The sequence below is a fragment of the Terrapene carolina genome, unplaced genomic scaffold (genome assembly GCF_002925995.2).
Source record: "Terrapene carolina triunguis isolate 2854851 unplaced genomic scaffold, T_m_triunguis-2.0 Scaffold228, whole genome shotgun sequence".
NCBI classification, from domain to species: Eukaryota; Metazoa; Chordata; order Testudines; family Emydidae; genus Terrapene; species Terrapene triunguis.
The window spans coordinates 1626731-1649773 of NW_020664579.1; the positions used below are offsets into that span (position 1 = coordinate 1626731).

At 42.2% G+C, this 23043-nt stretch overlaps 1 protein-coding gene across 1 annotated transcript in view; it reads right to left on the reverse strand.

Moving 5' to 3' along the window:
- Positions 1 to 23043, reverse strand: part of ELP3 (elongator acetyltransferase complex subunit 3) — a 134721-nt gene that overhangs the window by 96796 nt on the left and 14882 nt on the right. The gene's annotated exons all lie outside the window — the stretch shown is intronic.

Sequence of the window (23043 nt, forward strand, 5' to 3'; positions counted from 1 at the left end):
CGGAGGAAGTTATCTACACAAGTTCCATTGCACAGAATTTAATCTTCTGACAACAGGTATAAATGGTACATTTTTCTATTCAAATATATATAAAATATACACACATGTAGCAAGGTCCTGTGCATTAGGACTCCTGGGTTCTATTCCTAGCTCTGTCACTGACTCTCTTTGTGACTTTAGACACGTTGCTAGGCAAACCATGTTTTAAAAGATTCAGCTAAACTTGTTTCACTGTAAATAGGACTCCTGTCTCATGGCACCCATCTGTAAAAACAATTACCTCCCTCACAAAGGTGTTGCAATACACAAGGCTGCTCTATTTTACAAGTGTCTTGTTCCTAACACTTCCTGTCTATATTCTAAAACGTGTTGCAAAGGAGCACAGGAGTTGCTAGTCCCATTGCAACTGCACGGCTCAATAATTTTTCACTGATGGTAGCTGTAATGTAGACAGTGTGCCACTAGCTACTGATGTATTAACCACTGTGTTGTCTGAACCTGCTTTGAGCATGGTTAGATGACATGGTGATCAAAATGCCATCGTCAGTTTACACTAGCAGTCCCACCTCTGCTACCAACATTTATTTCACTCAGTTCAGCGTTCTCCTAGAAAAAAAAACTTCTTGCCTTATACACCTCTACCCCAATAGAACGCTGTCCTCGGGAGCCAAAAAATCTTACCGCGTTCTAGGTGAAACCACGTTATATCGAATTTGCTTTGATCCACCAGAGTGCACAGCCCCGCCCCCCCGGAGCACTGCTTTACCGCGTTATATCCGAATTTGTGTTATATCAGGTTGCATTATATCAGGGTAGAGGTGTATAAAGATTGAAAATTAAACCTGACATTTCAAACCCTCATACCGAACCACCATCTAGCTAGAAAATGACTTTTCCTTCAAGGGAAATTAGTGATGCTGAAAGATGACCGATTTCTCCTTTTGGAAACATCGACCCTCTATGCAGTAAACAGAGCACAAGCACTGGCACCACAAACTACGTATCACTACCCCAGCAGCATGTTTTAACCTGGACTTGGAAAGCAATCCCTGCTGGGAAAAAAGGTAGTTCAGGCCCTTTGTAAGCTCTTCAGGACAAGGGATCATCCACTTCTGCACTGTGCTCCATGCAGAGGCAGGGCTCTGCCCAGTGCAGGATTGGGGCCTGTTCACCAAGTGTCATGTAAATTTATGGCACTATAGTTTCTAATATTTATCCTTGCATACACTGCAGAAACAGACCACGATACCAACTAATAAAATGCTTTGATGACATGGAGACATGTTCTGTAGAAACTGGAGCCAAGCAGTTTATTTAATACTTTAGCCCAACAAACAGATAGCAATCAAAAGTTACCACCACAGCATGGGGGGCAGGATTTGAACTGAAAAGCTAGAAGTTAGACCCCAGTCATATTCAAACTGACCAAGAGATAAATATAGTTCCACATCTCATTGTCAATCCCCTTTGGTCACCGAGGTCCAACCTAACATTACCGTTTCAGTACAGTCACTGGAGAAGTTGCTGTTCTTGCTAAATTACATGAACATAGCATTAGAGCAGCAAAAATGAGAAAATCACCTTCTGTGCGTGTGCAAAAGTAATTTTCTAAAAGTCTAAAAAACCCTGAAATTAATTTTTCAGCTTCAATAATTTCATGATCATAAAAGCCATCATTTCTACCAGCAAAAAGTAGAGCACAGCTCAATTGTATTTACAAATATTTCTAAGACAAGCACACCTATCATTTCTGCGAAGACTAAACATCTTAGTCATCTGATAAGAGTCTGCCAAGGAAATATTTGTTTTCTGCTTTGCTCTTAGCAAATCTCAAATAATGTCATGTCTATATGTGCTGGTGTACATGCTGTTAAGTATATTTAGTCCATCTCAGTTTTAGTAGTCTCCTTTATGTCGACAGAAACCTATAGTATTTCCTCCCATGAGTAAAATATTCAGAAATAATAAATCAAACACAAAGAAGGGGTGGCCAATCTGCTTGCATGACTATACTAGGCATGAATCCGTGGAGGGTGAGGGCGGCAGCAAAAACAGGCGCCATTATCCTTCTAAATTGCAGAGTCACTGAGATTATGAGAAAAAAGTGGCAGACTTAAAATACTTTGAAATCTGAACATTATCAGGTACTCATGATCAATCCTGCTTTGATCAAGGTGCAATTTGATGAAAGGACATCTTCTTACATATGTTTTGAATAATATGCCTTAGCAACTAAAATTGGTTCTTCAAATAAAATGAGCAGTGCAAAGATATAGGGACACACTAGTGTGCAGCCAATCTAAGGTAGGAGTGCTCAAGCTCTTAGCAAAAAAGATGTTATGAATACTGAAAATCAGCCACTTAGGAAGCAAGAAATCAGACTAATGGCAAATGCTGCTTTCAGACCCACAGGAGCACCATTAGACGTTCTGGAGCACAGAGAGAAGCTACTTGTTACTCTAGAAAGGTAGAATTAGCTTCCCAATCTTTGCAATTAAAGGAAAGAGGAAAACAGGGTGGAAATTCTGGTGCAAGTGATCTATCTACATGTATGCCACTAGAATAATAGTGTTGACTATCTCCTAGCCACAAGAGGGGCAAATGAAGTTAATACCACACTCCCCCAGTGAAATATCCTTTGTCACTAGCCAGAATGGGCAAGTCTTGCTTGCCCATAGAGGATTACATACTGCTGTAGAATAGCATTGATACTATTCATAATAGTTCTATTTAAAAAAAAAAGAGAAAAAAAAGAGAAAAAAAGACCCTAATTAATTGTGGAACCTACATTCTCCAGCAAAAACTGACAAAATCTTCTTTGGCAACCCTGAATCGCTTCACTACTAAGTATCCTTTTAAATCTGTTACTAAAGGAAAGCCTTTTAAAAAAAAGTTCAGTTATTTTTTACTACCTGAAAGCAAAACTTGTAGCTGATTATAGATAATCCTCTGCTGTAACCACTAGACCACACAGCACTTATTTTTCATAATGACAAAGAGCTCATATCCCTCCAAGGGCGGGGTGGGAGGATGACAAAAAAAGAAGTGTGTTTTTTTTTAATTTTGTTATTTAAATGTTACTTTTTTTTTTAAAATAAACCTGTTGAAAACAAAATCTGAATTTAATGCAAAATCGGTTAAGGCCTACACTTACTATAATCTCTAAAATATTTAAATAAAAATAAATATGCTGAATCCATGAGCCCATCAAAAACTTTAAATTCAAGGCTTGTTTTCTATATAAAAAAAGAAGCAGGAGAAAATCATCTAGCTTTTGAGGCAGGCTTTATAAATATGGCACAATAGGTCACTGATCCTGTGGGGGACCTAGAATCTGTGCCATTGGGTTCAAGACACTACTGGCAAAGTTATCAGAGGCGTTGGGACCCAGCCTCTGACTCCAGGAGACACCATCATGTATCCCATCAGGACCATCCACTGACTGAGCCCACCTGGGTGGTCTGATACTCCTATTTTATAGCTTCTCCTTACCTGAGCACTGATTGGCTCAGTTCTCAACTTACGAATATTACTCCCCGCACCATGAAAACTTACACTCCAGAGCATGAAAAAACACTGATCTGCCCAGTAACTACCAGCCCTTGCTTCTGGATGGTTCTGGACACTTCAAATAAATGGCTGCCTGCTGTCTCCTTACATGTGTACACAGGCAGAGATACAAACAAACAGAAATCCATTAATTTCCCAACTGCCTCACTCTTGGTCTCTAAACAAATAAAATACTGCAGTGCAAAAAGGCATGTACATTACACAAGCAGAAGTCTTCGACTGTTTTTAGTTCTTTTGTTTTTCTGGGGCAAGGGGTAAAGGTGGCAGTTATGTAACAAGGCAGAAGGAGAAGAATATGCAACCAGAGAAGAGCAACACTGGTGTCAAAGCAGGACACTGCAGGAAGAAGGGACAACATTCTTCAGAGTACAGCTTCTAGTGCTGATTTCAACACCTGAGAACCAGCAGGGAAAAAACTGAGAGTAAAGTAAACAGTGCAACAAAGAGGTGCAAGGCCTGGTTGTCAGAATGAAACATTATGAAAAATGCTCCTAAAAAGGCAATGACTTTGAAGGTGATGTAGACACGACTGAACAATCTGGATCAACTGTTTACTAAACTTATTTTTTGCGCCATTCTTATGAACTGCCTACCATGTCTTACTATGCTAGTAAATGATAACAGATTATTGTCATACATTTGTGTTTTGGGTGGATTACTTATGAATTTCAAAATGTTTGTGTTCAAAATATAATTGGTATGTTTGTTGTGGGAGTATTTATCAATTAAACTTTTACTGTTACTGCTAGACAGTTTTTATTGCTCAATATAATCAAACATCCTATGCGTCCTGTTTAAAAGTAAAGTTTTCTAAGACATTTATGAACTAATATTTGAAAAAAAAATCAAGCTGCTTGGTATGTTGCTAGAGAAGGATTTAAACCGATTTCAATAAATCATAAGATTTATTGTTTTCCCTATAAAACTCTGTTTAAAATAAATTATATAATTTAAAGAGTGGTACAAACAGCTACAGTAGGAGAAATCTTTCATTTACAAATCTAATTTTTTTAAAACAGTCCACTGATTCTCAGTGATTGAGAGTGACTTTTATCATTTTGTTTCAAGGTCCAGATTAGACATAAAGGGTTATGAACGTCCAACATCAGCAACGTCTACAACTTCAAAGTCACCAGCAGTGCTGCAACTAAACATAGAGATAGCAAATTTTTTTTCTTTTCTTTTCTTTTTTTTTTTTTTTTTTTTTTTTAAAACAGATAAAGACTTTCTTCAACATCCAGTAAACATATAGATGAGTTCATAATCAGGACAAACAAATTCGAACTAGATTCCACAGATGAAAAGATTGCTTGGTTCATTTATGCAACAAATTCTCTCTTTTGTCTTGTTCAGAACAAACAGGCTCAATCGTTGACAGGTTCAATCATTATGGCTACACTCCATCTGGCAGAGCAAACACTGCTGGAGCCAGTGTATGAGAAGGAAACTGAACAGTGTGCAAACACTGATGGAAAATTCATTAATCACAGTCATGATGGGTGCAGCAACGTACACAATGATCCAGTACTATGTGCATGTGTGACAACAGAAGATGGGGTTGTCTATCTTACAGAAACAACTGATACATCAGGAAATGCCCATACTGCAGGTAACCTAAAAGAAATTGCAGTAAAAGATAAACTGTGGGCGGGGGGGGAGGGGGAATTGAATATCAAGTGTGTAGTTTTGTCACACACAATGCTGCAAAATAGCAAAGATGAGAAGAAATCTATAAGAAAATAATGAAGGAAACCTGAAACTTATAACATATGGGTGAAGTGCTCACTTTAGCCAAAGACTTATTTCCAGGAATAAAAGAAAATGTTGAAATTACAAAATACTTCCATAACCACCACTTTGCTCCAGCTATGGTGGAATACAATGGTTGACTGTTTTGAGCTATTTATTAAGATCTGGCCTAGTCTAATGACAATTTGTGAAGAAAATGGTGACAAAATAGATGGAACTATCACAGTAAAAGTAGCCACACTGGACTAAAGAGAAATGTAAAAAATACCCTGAACATTCTCATACCTAACTCCATGGCTTTGGACAAACTGCAACAAGATTGTTAATGCTGTTGAAATTTGAAAAGAACTTCAAGAGACACCAGAGAAAGGCATACCCAACAATAAAATTACATTTCAGGTAGTAAAGAAGCAGAGGGATTAAGCACTTATTCAACCACATTTTCTTGCCAATATTCTCAACCCAAAGAATCGCAGTAGATGCCCAACAGTTGAAGAAGAGGTGCTATGACGTGGGCATCTAATAATCACCCAATCATGCCAACCAGAATACATTTCAGGGCTGGAGGTGAACCATTCAAGCAGTGCATGTTTGCTGAGGAAATTTTAAAGAAGGTCTACTTTAAGACGAGGTATATGGAACTGTCAAAGTGGTGCCATTACCACAGCAACAGGGATAAATAATGACATATTTGCATTCAATTCTATTAGTTTAATGACTATGTATTATTTCAAGATGTAAAATTGGATTTCTTTGTGACCTCAAAGCATCACAACAATCTAAAGGGTAAAACAAAAATCTAATATTACATTTTTAAACATATCACTGAAACGAAACCGTGCTGGTGACATTTCTAGTCAATATAATTATCATCACATTCATCATTATAATCTCTGTGGAGTTACCACAGTCTTCGTTGCCTTGGCATGTACACAGTTCTGTGCAGGGAAGATTATTCTGACTACAGAAACAGTTGATTGTGCAGTGACCTCTCCTGGTACAGACACAGATAAGGGCTAATAGACGCTCTGATGCCACTGGGCCCTTGAATAAGCAAGTATTTCATATCATCCACACTTTTCCATCCATGTTGCAATGGTGATTCAATATCTGGTTTACCTAGGTGTGAAAACATCCAGAACTTTGTTTGCCAAGATGCTCATTTGACATGCTCTTCAAAACGGTGGGAGTTTGGCCAGTGACTTGTCCTTTTTGATGGCTAGACTGAAGTGCAAACAATTCAGATCTCTGTGGGCTCCTTTTCTCTCTCGCTCTGGTCATGCACTGTTACCAACTTACTTATAGCAGAAATTGCGGCTTGTCTGTCACTTTTCCAATTTGGCAAGATCTCTAAAGCAGTAAGCTCTCTTTGTTTTGACAACATTAAACACAGATTCTCCCCCCTCCCCCAATGCCAAATAAGGATGTAATGTGTGTACGCCAGCAAGTATGTTGCAGCAGTCAGATGTGTAATCACAAATTACATGCACAGGTATGAAGCGACACTTGTCAGTTGTGCTGGTAATGGTACCTGTTTCAATCTACATATTTTTGGAAAGTATGGAACAGCAAGGACCAAAACATCTGTATCAGGTGACCTAATCACTAAGGTTCCTTTGACACCAAAAGACTCTAAAGCCATATTGACACACTGAACATGCAGAAGCATCCTTGTGTCTGCTTCCTCTTGAGTACTGTACAAGTCTTGGGCTTCTTCAACACTGTGATAGACTATGCTACTTCACCACTGGAAAAGCCTCCAGCAAGGAGAAGTGTTTGTGCTGCGTGTGCTCCTACACTTAGGTGCATTTTGAAACATATATTCACAGAGTAATTTTACAAGTACCTGCTTGCTGGATGCCACGTTTAGAAGCTTCTTCCACGGAGGGACAAGGCGCCCACCAATCATCTGGTATTTCTTGCCGCCAAACTTAGATCATGTCCTGCACTGTCTTTCTGCAGTTTCCACAGAGTTACTGTTATCATCTCTCTCAAAGACTACAGTTACAGTATTAGCTTTGTCAAATTCTTTTAGGAACTACCTCAAGTATTCGGCAGCCAATTCATTGAATGTGTGGAATTCGTCCACAGCCATCATTTGTATGACAGCCATCGCATCTCTACTACACACTGTAGTTTCTCTGTTGCTTGGGCTTCCAGCTGATGCCCGAATTCAACTCTGTCTGTTCTTCTCATTGGTCCATGAGCAGCACTGAAGAGGGACACAGGCACAGGTCCTACTGAATGACTAAGAACATTTGCCATTGAAACATCTTCTCTGCACATTGCAGGAGGTGATAGTGATTGTGAAATGTTCAGAGAGATTAGAGGGGCTATAAAAATAGAAAACTCAGTAATAATGGGGGATTTCAACTATCCTCAAATTGAGTGGGTACATCTTGTGATGGGTCCCAGAGTGCCACCTGGAACTGAGGTACAGTTGAGCCCTTTGTCTCACCAATCTGGGTTCCTTCTTGCACTGTGATTTGACAAGCTGCAAAGCCCGAGCTTGCACTCACACCAACATCCACAGGCAGGGCTCACCCCAGCGGGGTTCATGAATGCTTTGGCCAGCCACTCATGAACCCACAATAGAGAGGCTACAGCCAAAATACTCCCAGCTCCCCAGCCTAAGACCACAGAGCTGTACCATCCTGCCCGGGTCAAAACCCAACCAGTATGAATTTATTAGCCAGTCCACCACTTCTACAAAGGAAAATGGACATGCACCAACTCTTGTTCATGAGCTGAGATTTTCCCATTTTGCACTTCAAACAACACAGTGTTTTAGGTAAAATATAAAATAGCTTTTAATTAATTATAAGTGATAGCAAACAGATCAAAGAAGATTATGATAAGAAATAAAACAAAACCACAATCTAAGCTTAATGTACTAGTTAGTATTAGGCCTGGTCTACACTAGGCTTTTATGTCGACTTTAGCGCCGTTATATCGAATTAACCCTGCACCCGTCCACACCAGGAAGCCATTTAGTTCGACATAAAGCTCTCTTTAAATCGATTTCTGTAATCCTCCCCAACGAGAGGATTAGCGCTAAATTCGACATGGCCATATCGAATTAGGCTAGGTGTGGATGGAAATCGACGGTAATAGCTCCGGGAGCTATCCCACAGTGCACCACTCTGTTGACGCTCTGGACAGCAGTCCGAGCTCGGATGCTCTGACCAGCCACACCCCCGGGAAAATTTGAATTCATTTTCCTGTCTGGGCAGTTTGAATCTCAGTTCCTGTTTGGACATCGAGGGGAGCTCAGCAGCAGTGGCAACTATGCAGAGCTCTCCAGCAGAGATGGCCGTGCAATCTAATAGAAAGAGGGCCCCAGCATGGACTGATCGGGAAGTCTTGGATCTCATCGCAGTGTGGGGCGATGAGTCCGTGCTTTCAGAGCTGCGCTCCAAAAGAAGGAATGCTAAGATCTACGAGAAGATCTCCAAAGCCATGGCAGAGAGAGGCTACAGCCGGGATGCAACGCAGTGCCGCGTGAAAATCAAGGAGCTGAGACAAGGCTACCAAAAAACCAAAGAGGCTAACGGACGCTCCGGATCCCAGCCCCACACATCCCGTTTCTACGAGGCACTGCATTCCATCCTGGGAGCGGCCGCCACCACTACCCCACCCCTGACCGTGGACTCCGAGGATGGGATCATGTCCGCGGCCGGTTCCTCGTCGGACATGGTAGCGGACGGGGAAGATGAAGAAGGAGATGAGGAGGACGAGGCAGTCGACAGCGCTGGCACCGCTGATTTCCCCGACAGCCAGGAGCTCTTCATCACCCTTACCGAGATCCCGTACCAACCGTCCCCATCCCTTACCCCGGACACAGAATCAGGGGAAGGATCAAGCAGTAAGTGCTGTAAACATGTAAACATTTATTTAAAACAGAACGGTAATATTTATACTATTAACAATGTATATTTATAAAAGTGCTGTAAACTAGTAAAAAAATAATCAGGTACAAAACAGGAATATTTACAAAGGTAACAAATGGGTTTTCATGATTTCTCTGTCTTAGGCTCTTCTCAATTTAGTCCCAAGTGTTTTAAAAAATTTTCACAATGTCCGTTACTACATGATTCCCAGGCCCAAGACGCTCCACTCCAAAGTCCCAGTGCACCTACGCGAAAATCCGGTCAATGTGGCCGGGGATCGACGAGAAATCCTCGTAGGAGAACTCCTCGTAGGTCTCGTGGAGGTAGAGCTCAAGCCTGTTGATCAGGTTCCGGGGTAGGGCGATCTTAGTGGGCCCTCCGTGGTAGCAGACATGTCCCCTCCACGCCACAATCAGGTACTCGGGGATCATGGCCCGACATAGCATGGCGGCATACGGCCCCGGTTTCTGCATGCTTTCCCGCAGCATGCGTTCTCTCTGGGTGTCCGGGATCCTCAGGAGGGTGATGTCGCTCATGACGCCCTGCTTTGAATTAGGGAGGGGAATGTTAGTATTGGGACTGCTTTACAGCCACGCGGTGGAGGGAGAGGGGCAGCATACAGGGATCTTTCCCTGGGACAGCCGCGAGGGGGTGGGACAGGGGCAGAGTTGATGCTGTCCTGATTGCTGGCAGCAGAGACTGGCATTGCTTTCAATGTGAAAGGAGGCCAGTGCTACTGCTGGAGTTTTAAGCAGCCACAAGTCTGCGGCTTACCATTATTGCCCGCTCCAGAAGTTCAGGTCTCCAGCCACAGTTCTCTGAACACTCCGAGACCTCCGCAAGTCCACAGGCACTGAAGGCGACGGCCGAAAATTCGACCTTGTCCTGAGTGCGCATGTGAGAGGTTCAGTGCATGGTCTTGTTCACAGAGAAAGACTAGGTTCTTTGTATACAATTTCATTTATCTGTCTCAGGAATTCACTCCCTTTTTACAATTCACACAGACACATCTGCGACTGTCTCCCAACCCAGCCTGTCAGCACACTCCCAGAGGCTAGCGCAGATTAGGCGGAGGAAGAAGAAGACACGTGAAGACATGTTCTCAGAACTAATGGGATGCTCCCGAGCCCAGGCAGCCCAGCAGACACAGTGGAGGGAGAACTTGTCACAAATGCACCGAGCAGTCATGGAACGGGAGGAGAGGTGGCGTCAGGAGGACCAACAGGCTACTGAAAAGCTGCTTGGACTAATGAGGGAGCAAACGGACACGCTCCGGCGCCTTGTGGATGTTCTGCAAGACCGGAGGCAGGAGGACAGAGCCCCGCTGCAGTCTATCTGTAACCGCCCTCACCCGCCACCAAGTCCCACACCACCCTCACCCAAACTCCAAAGAAGGAGGGGCGGCAAGGGCCGTTAAAACTTTCAGTCAACCCCTGCAGACTGCTCTAGCACTAGAAGGCTAACATTCCCCAAAATTTCATAAGTCCTTTCCTACCCACCTCACACAAGCCCCCGTCCAAGTTTCACACCCCACGTTTCATGTCTGGTTCGCAATAAAATGTTTGTTTCTCTCCATTACTGTTTCAGTCAGGTTCTTTTGAGGGAGAGTCTGTCTGGAGGGGGGGAAGGGGCTTGGTAATTGGACAGGACAGTGACCTTTAGCAGGGTACAGAGGCGGTGTCAGGTCCAGCATCAGGACACATACACAGTGCAGTCACTGGTTACCCTGGTCAGTCTGGGAGGTGTTTTTCATGTTCTGGGGGGGGGTTGCTCTGTGACTTTGTGGCGGGGGAGGGCAGTTACAGATCTTATGCAGCGGTCCTTATCATGGATCACAGATCCACGCAGCAGGGGATATGTAACCCTACCCCCCCTGCCAGAAAGTCACATAGCCGACACATACACACAGTCCCCCCCAGGAGTGCTGGCAGGCTCCATTGAAATAACCAGTCCACCAGTGCGGAGCCTGTCATTCCGGGAGTTTAGAAGCATCATTTGCATCAGAACACTGAACCCGCCCCCCGCCACAGTCTGCGTCCCCGGTTTAAAATATTCCCGCGAAAACAGCAATACAGACAACGGTGTTCATTAACAAAATCGAAATGATTTTATTTTTTGGGAAGGGGAAGGGGGTGAAGGGGGTATGTAACTGGAGAGGATAGTCAAAATGAACTGGGTAAAGAAACGGGGGCAGGTTCAGCTTTTCTGTCCACAAACTGAAAAGTCACTGGTTGCCCTGCTCACTCAGGAACCTAGCTTTCAAAGCCTCCCGGATGCACAGGGCGTCCCGCTGGGATCTTCTAATGGCCCGGCTGTCTGGCTGGACGTAATCAGCAGCCAGGCTATTTGCCTCTAGCTCCCACCCCGCCATAAAGGTCTCCCCCTTGCTCTCACACAGATTGTGGAGCACACAGCAAGCTGCAATAACGATGGGGATATTGGTTTGACTGAGATCACAGCGAGTGAGTAAGCTTCTCCATCTCCCTTTGAGACGGCCAAAAGCACACTCCACTACCATTCTGCACTTGCTCAGCCGGTAGTTGAACAGTTCTTTTTCTGTGTCCAGGGCGCCAGTATAGGGCTTCATGAGCCAGGGCATTAGCGGGTAGGCTGGGTCCCCGAGGATGACTGTAGGCATCTCCACATCCCCAAGAGTTATTTTGTGGTCTGGGAAGTAAATACCTTCCTGCAGCCGTCTAAACAGACCAGAGTTCCTGAACACGCGAGCGTCATGAACCTTGCCCGGCCATCCGACGTAGATGTTTGTAAACCGTCCCCGATGGTCCACCAGTGCTTGCAGCACCATTGAAAAGTAGCCCTTTCTATTGATGTACTGGCTGGCCTGGTGGTCCGGTCCCAGGATAGGGATGTGAGTCCCATCGATAGCCCCACCGCAGTTTGGGAATCCCATCGCGGCAAAGCCATCTATGATGACCTGCGCGTTTCCCAGGGTCACTACCTTTGGGAGCAGTACCTTCACGATTGCCTTGGCTACTTGCATGACAACAACCCCCACGGTAGATTTGCCCACACCAAAGTGGTTCGCGACTGACCGGTAGCTGTCCGGCGTTGCAAGCTTCCAGAGGGCTATGGCCACTCGCTTCTCAACTGTGAGGGCTGCTCTCATCCTGGTATTCTGGCGCTTCAGGGCAGGGGACAGCAACTCACAAAGTTCGAGGAAAGTCCCCTTCCGCATGCGAAAGTTTCGCAGCCACTGGGATTCATCCCAGACCTGAAGCACTATACGGTCCCACCAGTCCGTGCTTGTTTCCCGGGCCCAGAATCGCCGTTCAACAAAATCCACATGCCCCATTGCCAACGTGATGTCCTGGGCGCTGGGGCTCGTGGTTTCTGACAGCTCTGTGCCACTCTCCGACTTCAGGCTCTCACGGCGGTGCCGTAGCCTCCTCGCCCGATTTCTCTGCATCTGCCTCAGGGAAAGGTGTATGATAAGCTGCGAGGTGTTGAGAACGGCCACAAGTGCAGCGATGGTCGCAGCGTGATCCATGATCGCAGTGCTGTGGCGTCCGCGCTGTCACTGACCAGAAAAGTGCGCGAACTGATTTCCCGCCGGCGCTTTCATGGAGGGAGGGAGGGCGTTAGTGACGGACGGATGACGACAAATTTTTTTTACCCAGAAGGCATTGGCGGCTCGACCCAGAATTCCGATGGGCAGCGGGGACTGCGGGAACTGTGGGATAGCTGCCCACAGTGCACCGCTTCCAATATCGACGCTCGCCCCGTTAGTGTGGACTCACAAAGTCGAATTACTGTCCTTAGTGTGTCCTTAGTGTGGACACACACGTTCGACTTTGCAATATCGATTCCACATATTCGATTTAAGTAAAATCGAATTACCCTCGTAGTGTAGACATACCCTTAGAATCAAGCAGTGTCTCCCCCAGTTAAAACATCTGGCTCTGTAGATGAGGGGAAAGCAGTGGATGTGTTATTCCTTGACTTTAGCAAAGCTTTTGATACGGTCTCCCACAGCATTCTTGCCGCCAAGTTAAAGAAGTATGGGCTGGATGAATGGACTGTAAGGTGGATAGAAAGCTGGCTAGATCGTCGGGCTCAACAGGTAGTGATCAATGGCTCTATGTCTAGTTGGCAGACGGTTTCAAGCGGAGTGCCCCAAGGGTCGGTCCTGGGGCCGGTTTTGTTTAATATCTCTATTAATGATCTGGAGGATGGTGTGGACTGCACTCTCAGCAAGTTTGCAGATGACACTAAATTGGGAGGCGTAGGGATCGGATACAGAGGGACCTAGACAAATTAGAGGATTGGGCCAAAAAAACCTGATGAGGTTCAAAAAGGACAAGTGCAGAGTCCTGCACTTAGGACGGAAGAATCCTATGTACTGCTACAGACTAGGGATCGAATGGCTAGGTAGCAGTTCTGCAGAAAAGGACCTAGGGGTTACAGTGGACGAGAAGCTGGATATGACTCAACAGTGTGCTCTTGTTGCCAAGAAGGCTAACGGCATTTTGGGCTGTATAAGTAGGGGCATTGCCAGCAGATCGAGGAACGTGATCGTTCCCCTTCATTCGACATTGGTGAGGCCTCATCTGGAGTACTGTGTCCAGTTTTGGGCCCCACACTACAAGAAGGATGTGGAAAAATTGGAAAGAGTCCAGCGGAGGGCAACAAAAATGATTAGGGGTCTGGAGCACATGACTTATGAGGAGAGGCTGAGGGAACTGGGATTGTTTAGTCTCCAGAAGAGAAGAATGAGGGGGGATTTGATAGCTGCTTTCAACTATCTGAAGGGGGGTTCCAAAGAGGATGGAGCTCGGCTGTTCTCAGTAGTGGCAGATGACAGAACAAAGAGCAATGGTCTCAAGTTGCAGTGGGGGAGGTCGAGGTTGGATATTAGGAAACACTTTCACTAGGAGGGTGGTGAAGCACTGGAATGCGTTACCTAGGGAGGTGGTGGAATCTCCTTCCTTGGAGGTTTTTAAGGCCTGGCTTGACAAAGCCCTGTCTGGGATGATTTAGTTGGGAATTGGTCCTGCTTTGAGCAGGGGGTTGGACTAGATGACCTCCTGAGGTCACTTCCAACCCTGATATTCTATGATCTTTTAATACGTTGTTGTTTGGCAGCTTTGATTAATAAACACCACATGAAGGTGTTGAAATTAACTTAAACAATAAAAACTGTGGTCATGTTGCAGTGTTTCTGGAACTGTGCACAAAACTTTCATTTTGGATACCATTGTCTCATCTCACCTATAGGCTTACAGCACCACTTGAGAGTACACACAAGCTTTCAAAGATATATGATGTGGGAGTGTGGAGCGGGTACATTAAACTCCAAAAATATGGCTCTTTTTGGAGAATTACCACACACCTCAAAGGTGCTAAGCACCCACAATAGAAATTAGTCCCATGGCATCTTAAATTGGACACCCAATAGTTAAAGCACCCAAAACCAGTGGCCATTTTTTTAAATTTTGACCCAAGTCAATACACGTGTCCTCTCTTTTGATGAAGGCTCTCAGGTAGCAGCTTCTGACTGCTTAATCCTCTCTTAAAAGAGGAATACAGTGTTTGGGATACCTCAAAGAGAAATTTCTCACGGAGAAATAGAAACATTTGGAAGAAAAGGAAGCCTTGCTGCCTAGTCACCCACACACAAGGGCACTTAAGCAAAAATCCAAGCAACAAAGACCATGAGTGTCAAGAGGCAATATCATGGTGCTATCACAAGACAGAAGAGGAACTGTAACTTTCAGAGAAGTCAAATGGTATTGCAGGTGCTCAGTATCTTATCTTCTTGAGTCCATTATTATTCTTCTGCCATGCAATAAAACCAAAGTCTGACTTTTTACTGAAATAGTTATACTGGTACAATCGCTATGACAGATATACTGGTATAACTGTGTCCACACTAGGGAGGTTGTGAGGCTTTAATTATACTGGTAGTATAAAGTGTAAAGTTGTACAACTTATGCATGCAGACAAGACCTTACCATTATACCCACTAGTTTATTTACTAGTTGTTTAAGTGTGCATGCATGCTGGGTAAAAGCGACTTGTAGAATGTTGGGTTCCATCACCCCTCTCCCCATTCTTATTTTTCCATTAGGGATGTGACTGCAAAAGGCGAGATCAAGCATGTAATGTAGCATGATATTATTAAAATGAAGAAAAAAAGGGGGGGGTTCGGGAAGGGCGTTTTGGTTTTAGTATATTCAGTTTTGCACTGATAAAAGATACCCAATTAGAGACCTGAGTCCAGGCTAGCCACAGAACAGGCACAGAGAGAAGGCAGGCTTCCCCCACACTGGCCATTTTCAATGAAGTTAATTCAAGTGATTTTATCCTCTAAGAGGACAGAGCATTTACTAATTAAAAGCTGGATCCTGAGAGGTGCTCAGCACCCATCGGAGTAGTAAGAGTGCTCAGCTCTTCAGGATCAGGTGATGAATCACAATAGGAGACAGGCAGGCTCATCACCTCTCATGAATGGGGCAGGAGAGGAGGAGTAAAATGATTATTTACACCTATACTTTACACCTCTCTTGCTTCCATTTTTCCTCTTGGAAGAGCAAATGCAGCCACAAATTCTGATCAAGTCAATGCACAGGTGGGTGCATTTCTCTAGTGAACAAAAAGCAACAATAAAAAACCCATCTTATAATTATTCTTTGGCACAACAATAACTTTCCTCCCAAGGGAGGGATGCTGTTCTCTTATCATAAAGTCCACATCTTTATTTGATATCCAGGAATGTATTGAAAATCGCCTAAGCTGTGTGTTCTCAAGAGATAAAAATTAAAAACTTCTCAGCCTTGTTGTGTATTCTTTACAAAGGCAAAATGCCTCATGGTTCTGTGAGTCATTTATTCATTCCGCAACTAGCAAAGTTCTCAAGCTTACTGACTCACTAGAGACAATAACCTCTGGAGAAAGTACATTTGCCTCAACTGTCTAAACAGTGCTTATCACTATAGTGGGCAAGCACCGTACAAATACCCAACTGGGGTAGTTTGCCTACTCCATGTGTGATAAAGGCCTCTATCAAGAGAGTGTAAGATCAGTTCTCTGTTGAGCTTGGTCCAGTTTTTTTCTTTTTAAATCACAACCCTATTCTTTGCTTGAATAATTCCTGTATGCAACGTGCTCACTTTCATGCACCTGTTCAGTTGGGGAATTTCTGCTAGTCAAGATTCTACGTTGGTAAAGATGAACACACCATCTTTAAACAGAGCAGGACAGACACTAAGTGAACAATACTAAAAATAAAAGGGAGGGGGCTGAGGTAGGCAGGAAACAATGATTTGAACACTGGAACTTGACCAGGTCACCAGTACTACCTCTCACAAAAAAGTTTTAAGATTTTTTTAAATGACCACTAGCAGTCAAGCCTTCTTGAATCTTACCCAGAGACACTGCCTCCAAAAGCACAGATTTCCAACTGGTACATTTAGGCACTAGTTTGGTTCCTATTCAGAGCAATTTCATCACCACTTCCTGCAGTACTTAAGTTTTCCCTGGAAATCTCACATGGAAATACTTGTCAGACTCTACCCTATTTAATTTAAGAGATCTAACAAGATCACAGTTACTCCTTAGCCTACCCATTAGTTCAATATTGTTGAGAAGTCTCCCATTACCAACAGCACCCATTACCCAGTGAAATAAGACATACTGAAAATTTCTAAATCTAGACCCACTGAGTCTTCCCCACTGGAAGCCAGAATACAAACCATCATGGAATGGGGAATTAAGTAAGTAATAAAATTATGGGGATTCTGAGGACGAGGGTCCAGAACATTTCTTTGAGTAGAAATTAAATGTAGGCAAATCAGACAGAGGATTGGAACAAATTCAAAACATAGTACCAAATATATGAGGATACCAGAGGAGTGAAGTTATCAGACTTGTAGCAGTGACTCTCAGATATAAGTCAGCATGTCACCTTCAAAGGAATAATGCAAACATGGCATTTGGCCAGATCTCAGGTTTGGGGAAAGGAGAAAAGTGACTGGACCCTCCCCTCCCCCCAAAAATAAGTTTTGTCCAAGTTCATCTGAGTTGGGACCCACGTGCTCTCCAACATACAAACACATGGAGCTTCAGTTCGCTGGGAGAAGACAATATGCAGGAGAGGGTGGATAAAAATCAATGATTTTTTTTTTTTTTTAATTTTAATAAATCGGATTTATTTAAATAGTCTTGAGGAAAAAACTTATCTAAAGATATTTTAATTAAGATACATTATAGCTCAAAGAGATCTCATCATGAAATAGGGATTATAAATTCTAATTCTATAGTATGAGACAATACATTCATGTAATGTTTAAGAAAAGTTTTGTAAATGAGTTCCAATAGTTCATGGATTAGGTACCCAATCTTATGGGGTTCCACAGACTTCTGTATCAATTATTTAGGTTAATCTTTCTATCTACCCAATGGGATTCAGTGCTCACTCTAGAAGATACCATCAGAGATGCTTAGTTTTGCAGTTCTCAACTGTGGAGCTGTGTCTCCAGAGACAACATGCTTGTTAACAGCAAAAATGATTTTAAATAAATAAATAATATATAGGAGGTGAGAAATAACAGACCTCAACTCTATTGTCCCTCTGCAAATTTGTGTGCACAGAGTCAATCCCTTACCTCTCTCTAAAAGTGCAAAGTTTCAAAAAGTTCAATGAATAGAAGATTGTTGGGGGTAGAATATATCTGGACAAGGAGAAAAAGTCTGGAGATAAATGTGAGAAGCGAGGGACATATGCTTGTTTTGTTAAAATATGTTTGCTGTTGAAGAAAAAAATCCAGAATACTTAACATTGTTGTTTTAGTTAAATAAAACAATTTAAATGTCTGTCTGGTGATGTTCTCCTCCTAATACAGCACGGCAAGAAAATCCTCCAAGTATTAATGATTAACCTGTTTAATTGGAGATAGTTCACCTCCTAATGACTTCATAAATATCTGCTTCAATTATCTTTGGTAAATGAAATAGCCAATCAATCATTCATTTTCTGATATAGCTATAAAACTAATCTGAAAAGTTTTCAAAATAAATCTCTGTTAAAAAATATATATGTGTACCTTCTAAAAATGAAACCTACATCTGAGTTGTGAAGAACATGTATTAAGATTATAACAACCAACAAGTATGCCCTTTAATGTAGAAAACCGTGATTAAATCGAGTCTTCCTGACTAGTGATTTAAATCAATTTGATTTAAATCAAATCCACCCTGATACAGGATGCTCTTTGGAAACATTTTAGCTGGATGGTAGGTCAACAGCAAATGGGATCACTGTATAAGGACCAATGAATCTAGACAATTTTTATAGACAGGAAAAATCTCAACAGCTATTACAATCCCCCCCAAAACGAGTGACTACAGAGATCAGGGCCCTAGGCTACAACAATCTGGAGCAATGAACGGAGACAAATGCATTAGCTACAACATAAAGCAAGAAATAGCACTACAGATTTTTTTTCTTTTTAGAACCAGACCAAAAAGAGATGATTTTGTAATGGAAAAAGGCTGAACCCTCAAAATCACACAGTCAACCTATAAAGCTTATCCTCGGCATATATTGTTATTCTCAGAACAGCAATCTTCCATTTATGTATTATAACATCTATGCACGATGAAGTTAAGCAAGAAGTATGAATTTATATTACTTATCTAGAAGACACACTGGTTGCACAATCTACCAGCCTCTAGTTTAATCAGGAGGTGGCACTTGAAAATGTCTTACCTATTCTTCCTTATCTAAATATTTAAAGAGTTTCTGTTTATCCACAGGAAAACTACAGCACTGGTAATGCAAGTTTTCCCCACGTTGCTCAACCAAGATGTTTAAACTTGATGTACCACCTTGATGGATAGTTTAATTTTCATGCCTATTTAAATTTCTTTGTCTGTTTACTGAAGAAGCCAAATATTAGAAGACATCTGTCACTAAGAACTGGACTGAGACCAGGCTAGAGATATCACATTTAACAACTTTGTCTCTACCAGACTACACAAGCTTAGATGGTGACCTACAGTATAGGTGAAAGGCTTAGCGGTAGCCAGACCTTGAATTATCAAATCTCCATATGGCTGAAGCAGCTGACATTTACACACTGAATTAAATTGGATTGTCTTCTACTTCCATACTTTCCCTCCCAAATGAATTTTAGTTCATCATTTAAAATGTCAACAACAAGAGTGCTAAACCAAATACAATTATATCCTTTTCTTTATGTTTTAATAAGGAATAATTTCAGATGTTTTTAGCTGAGTAGGAGACACTCAATGGAGCCTTCAAAAGTATCATCCATCCACAAGTACGTCCCCTACAGAACCTTCACTTCCTTGAATTACATGCCCTGGTTTTCCCCATTTGTCCATGATTATGTTTATTTGACAATTCCACCTGGAAACACTGGCCAAGTTTTGTTTTTTGTTTTAATTTGAATAGAAAGAAAGTATTTGCTGCCCTCCAGAGGAAAACAGAAAAAAAGTTAGATCTAAAATAATAGAAAAAAAGCCCTGTCTCTGCAGAAAAATGGATGATTTTAAAAAGGTTGTTTCCTCTTGAAATGTCAATGGCACCAATTAAAACTTAGCACATAGTTCAGTACTTTTAAGTGAAGAATTGGAGACAAAGTTATAACAACGAAGCAGGAAACAGCTAACTAAGGACATCTCAATGTGACGGTCAGACAGTCCTAACAACCCAAAAATACTTTGGGGACCCCAGAAAAGCTACATTTTTCTTTGCAGTTTTACAATGCAAAATCTGCTGGACAGTTATTTATATATAAGCCTACGCACTTCATGTGGGACCTTGGCCAAATCACTTTGACATCAATTGAAATTAGAAGCTCAAATACCTTTGAGGTTCTGGGCCTCAGTCTCTCTATTCCTCCATTCCCCATCTGTAAAATGGGGCTAGGATAACAGCACTTCCCTATCTCCCAGAAGCGTTAAGAAAACACATTACAGATTGTGAGGCACTCAGATGCTATGGTAATGGGGGCTGTCATAGGGGCATGTGGCTTTTTAAGGGGTTGGGGCTCAACTGCACCCTATACCAGGTTCAGCCCACCTTCCCAAGAGAAGGGCATAAGTCCTGGGGTCATGTGGTAGAAGGCTGTGACTCAGAGCCTGGCCTGCTAGGATATAAAAGGTAGCCGAGTTCAGGGAGGTGCTGAAATGAAAATGAGAGAGACAAGCAAGTAGAGGCATAACAGCTGTGTTTTGACATGCATGTACCATAAGCTTGAGAAGAGAGATTAACTAGACCTCGCTGCTTTCCTAACCACTCATTCTGCCTTCCTTAGAACTTCAGAAGCACTCACTTTTATCAAATAGCTTCTTGTGCAGAAGTCAAAATGGTGAGGACTCACAATTTTCTAAGAAGGTGGTTATTTATCTGATGGAACATGAATAAGACACCTCTGCTTTTACTGCATCTAAATAAATATACCATTTGATCTGATCAGGACACCCAGGAAACAAAGCATTTGTAATAGTCACTGCCAAACTTTATTCTGATCACTTTCTGCAGTTTGTATTATCCAAGCCTATCATATGCTAGAAAAAGTTGCATTTAATTAATAAGGAAAAGAGCAAACATTTGAACATGATAGATATATAGATATATATAGATATAGATATATAGATATAGATATATATAAACAAAACAAACAAACAAAAACACAGGTAATCAAAAGGTTAAAATTAAAACAAATTCCAAAACAGCATAAGCACAGGATGTAGCTTACAGAATACAATACACCCTCTTGTGGTCTAGTGAAGAAATCAATTGCTACTTTCAATCACAGTGATAAAAATGATCTTGAATGAAGTAAACAGAGGTTTATAAAATTATGGTGTGGAGAAAGTGAAAAAATAACGTTTTATTTATCCCTTCACACAATACAGGAATCAGGAGTCACCCAAGGAAATTAATAGGCAGGTTTAAAACAAACATGAGGAAGTACTTCTTCTGACCAGATAGCAAGTGTAAAAAAAATCGGGATGGGGGTGGGGGATAATAGGCACCCATAAGACAAAGCTCTGAATATGGGGTGACCCTAACTTCTTCACACAACGCACAGTTAACCTGTACAACTTGTTGACAGAGGATGATGTGAAAGCCAAAACTATAACTGGGTTCAAAAAAGAATTAGAGAAGTTCATAGAGAATAGGTCCATCAAGGGCTATTAGCCAAGATGGTCAGGGATACAACTCTATCCTCTGGGTGTCCCTAATCTTTGACTGCCACATGCTGGGACAAGACAAGAGGGGACAGCTCACTTGATAACTGCCTGTTCTTTTCATTCCCTCTGAAGCATCTGGCACTGGGCACTGTTAGAAGACAGGATTCTGTGCTAGATGGACCACTGACCTATGACCAATCTTATGTTAAAAAGAAGATACCATATAAAGAAATTTAACAGTGTTTACAAACTTCAAGGAACACGATCAACTTGAAATCTAGCCATTTTAAAAAAAGTTAAAAGTAGTTTCAAGACTCTACTGCTGCTCCCAAGGCTTCCCTGACAATTTCTGAGATTTTTACAACAACCATTTTCTAAAATGGTTTTCCCTGTTACTATGGGAAAGACCCACAAGAACCAGAGGATGTTGTGAAAATGACTATACACAAAGTATGCAAGGGGAAAAAAAAAAAAAAAAAACTATTTTTCTCCAATCTTAAGAGTTACCTGTAAGGCTAACAGATAACAAATACACAGAGGCATGTTTTTAAGAGGATATTGTGCCTTTAAATCTGCAGCAAAGAATGAAGCATGCAATAAAGAGGGTTCACTGTGGCTTAAGAAACAGATGCCAAGGGAAATCCTGAAGGCTGATGGATGTGATTTCAGCTTTATGAAATAATCAACTGCCCTCAGGTGATATGAATCTTTTCAACCTCTTACTATCAGCCTCCAAAAATGGGTCAAAAAGGTTCTCAGATGAGGACTCAGACCTATATCATCCCTTCCCATATAAACACTCAGCAAGGCAACAAAAGCAATACATCCACAGCTCTGAAGCTGCAGACACCCAACTGCACCACCACCTTGAGGGAAGGGGAGGGAATGATGATAGATTATGCATAAGTGAGTTGTGCAAAATGAGAGGATGAGGACAGCTCAGCGTTACCGGCTGGAGATTTTTCCAATTATCCACAAATCCTGTGCCCCCGCCCCCCACACCTCCCAAAAAAGTGGAATTTTAAAAAGGAAACTTTGAGATCCACTTACATTATTTATGAACTTGATTAAGAATATCTGTGTACTTTTTCTTTGCCAAAAGAGTCATTATTTAAATCGGATATCTGGATAACACAATGTTATTTAAATACTACACAATTTAAAGTCTGCACCCCAAAAACAGTCATTGTTGATATCAGCTGAGTTGTAGATAAGTAGTTTTCAACCCCCAAGGGGTCCACAGACCATGTCTAAGGGGTCCACGAATGACTGTCGTTACCACAGAACAGTGGTTTTCCACCTGTGGACCCCTGGGGTCCACAGACTATATGTCTGATTTCTAAAGGGGTCAAAACCTCCATTTGAAATTGTTTAGGGGTCCGCAAATGAAAAAAGCTTGTAAACCACTGTTGTAGATACACTGGGAGTTTGCATTTAGTTGGTAAAAAACAGACTAAAATACCGAAGTAAGAACAATCTGCTCAATTTGATGCCATGACACACAGAAATAGGCATGTACTGTGGAGAAAATTTTCCAGCTTGGGTGCCTACAGTTGGACTTGTGGGTGCTCAGCACTACTGAAAGTCTATCTAAATATACATTTGGCTGTCTAACTTTAAACACCCAGGGTGGAAAATTTTAGCCCTATTT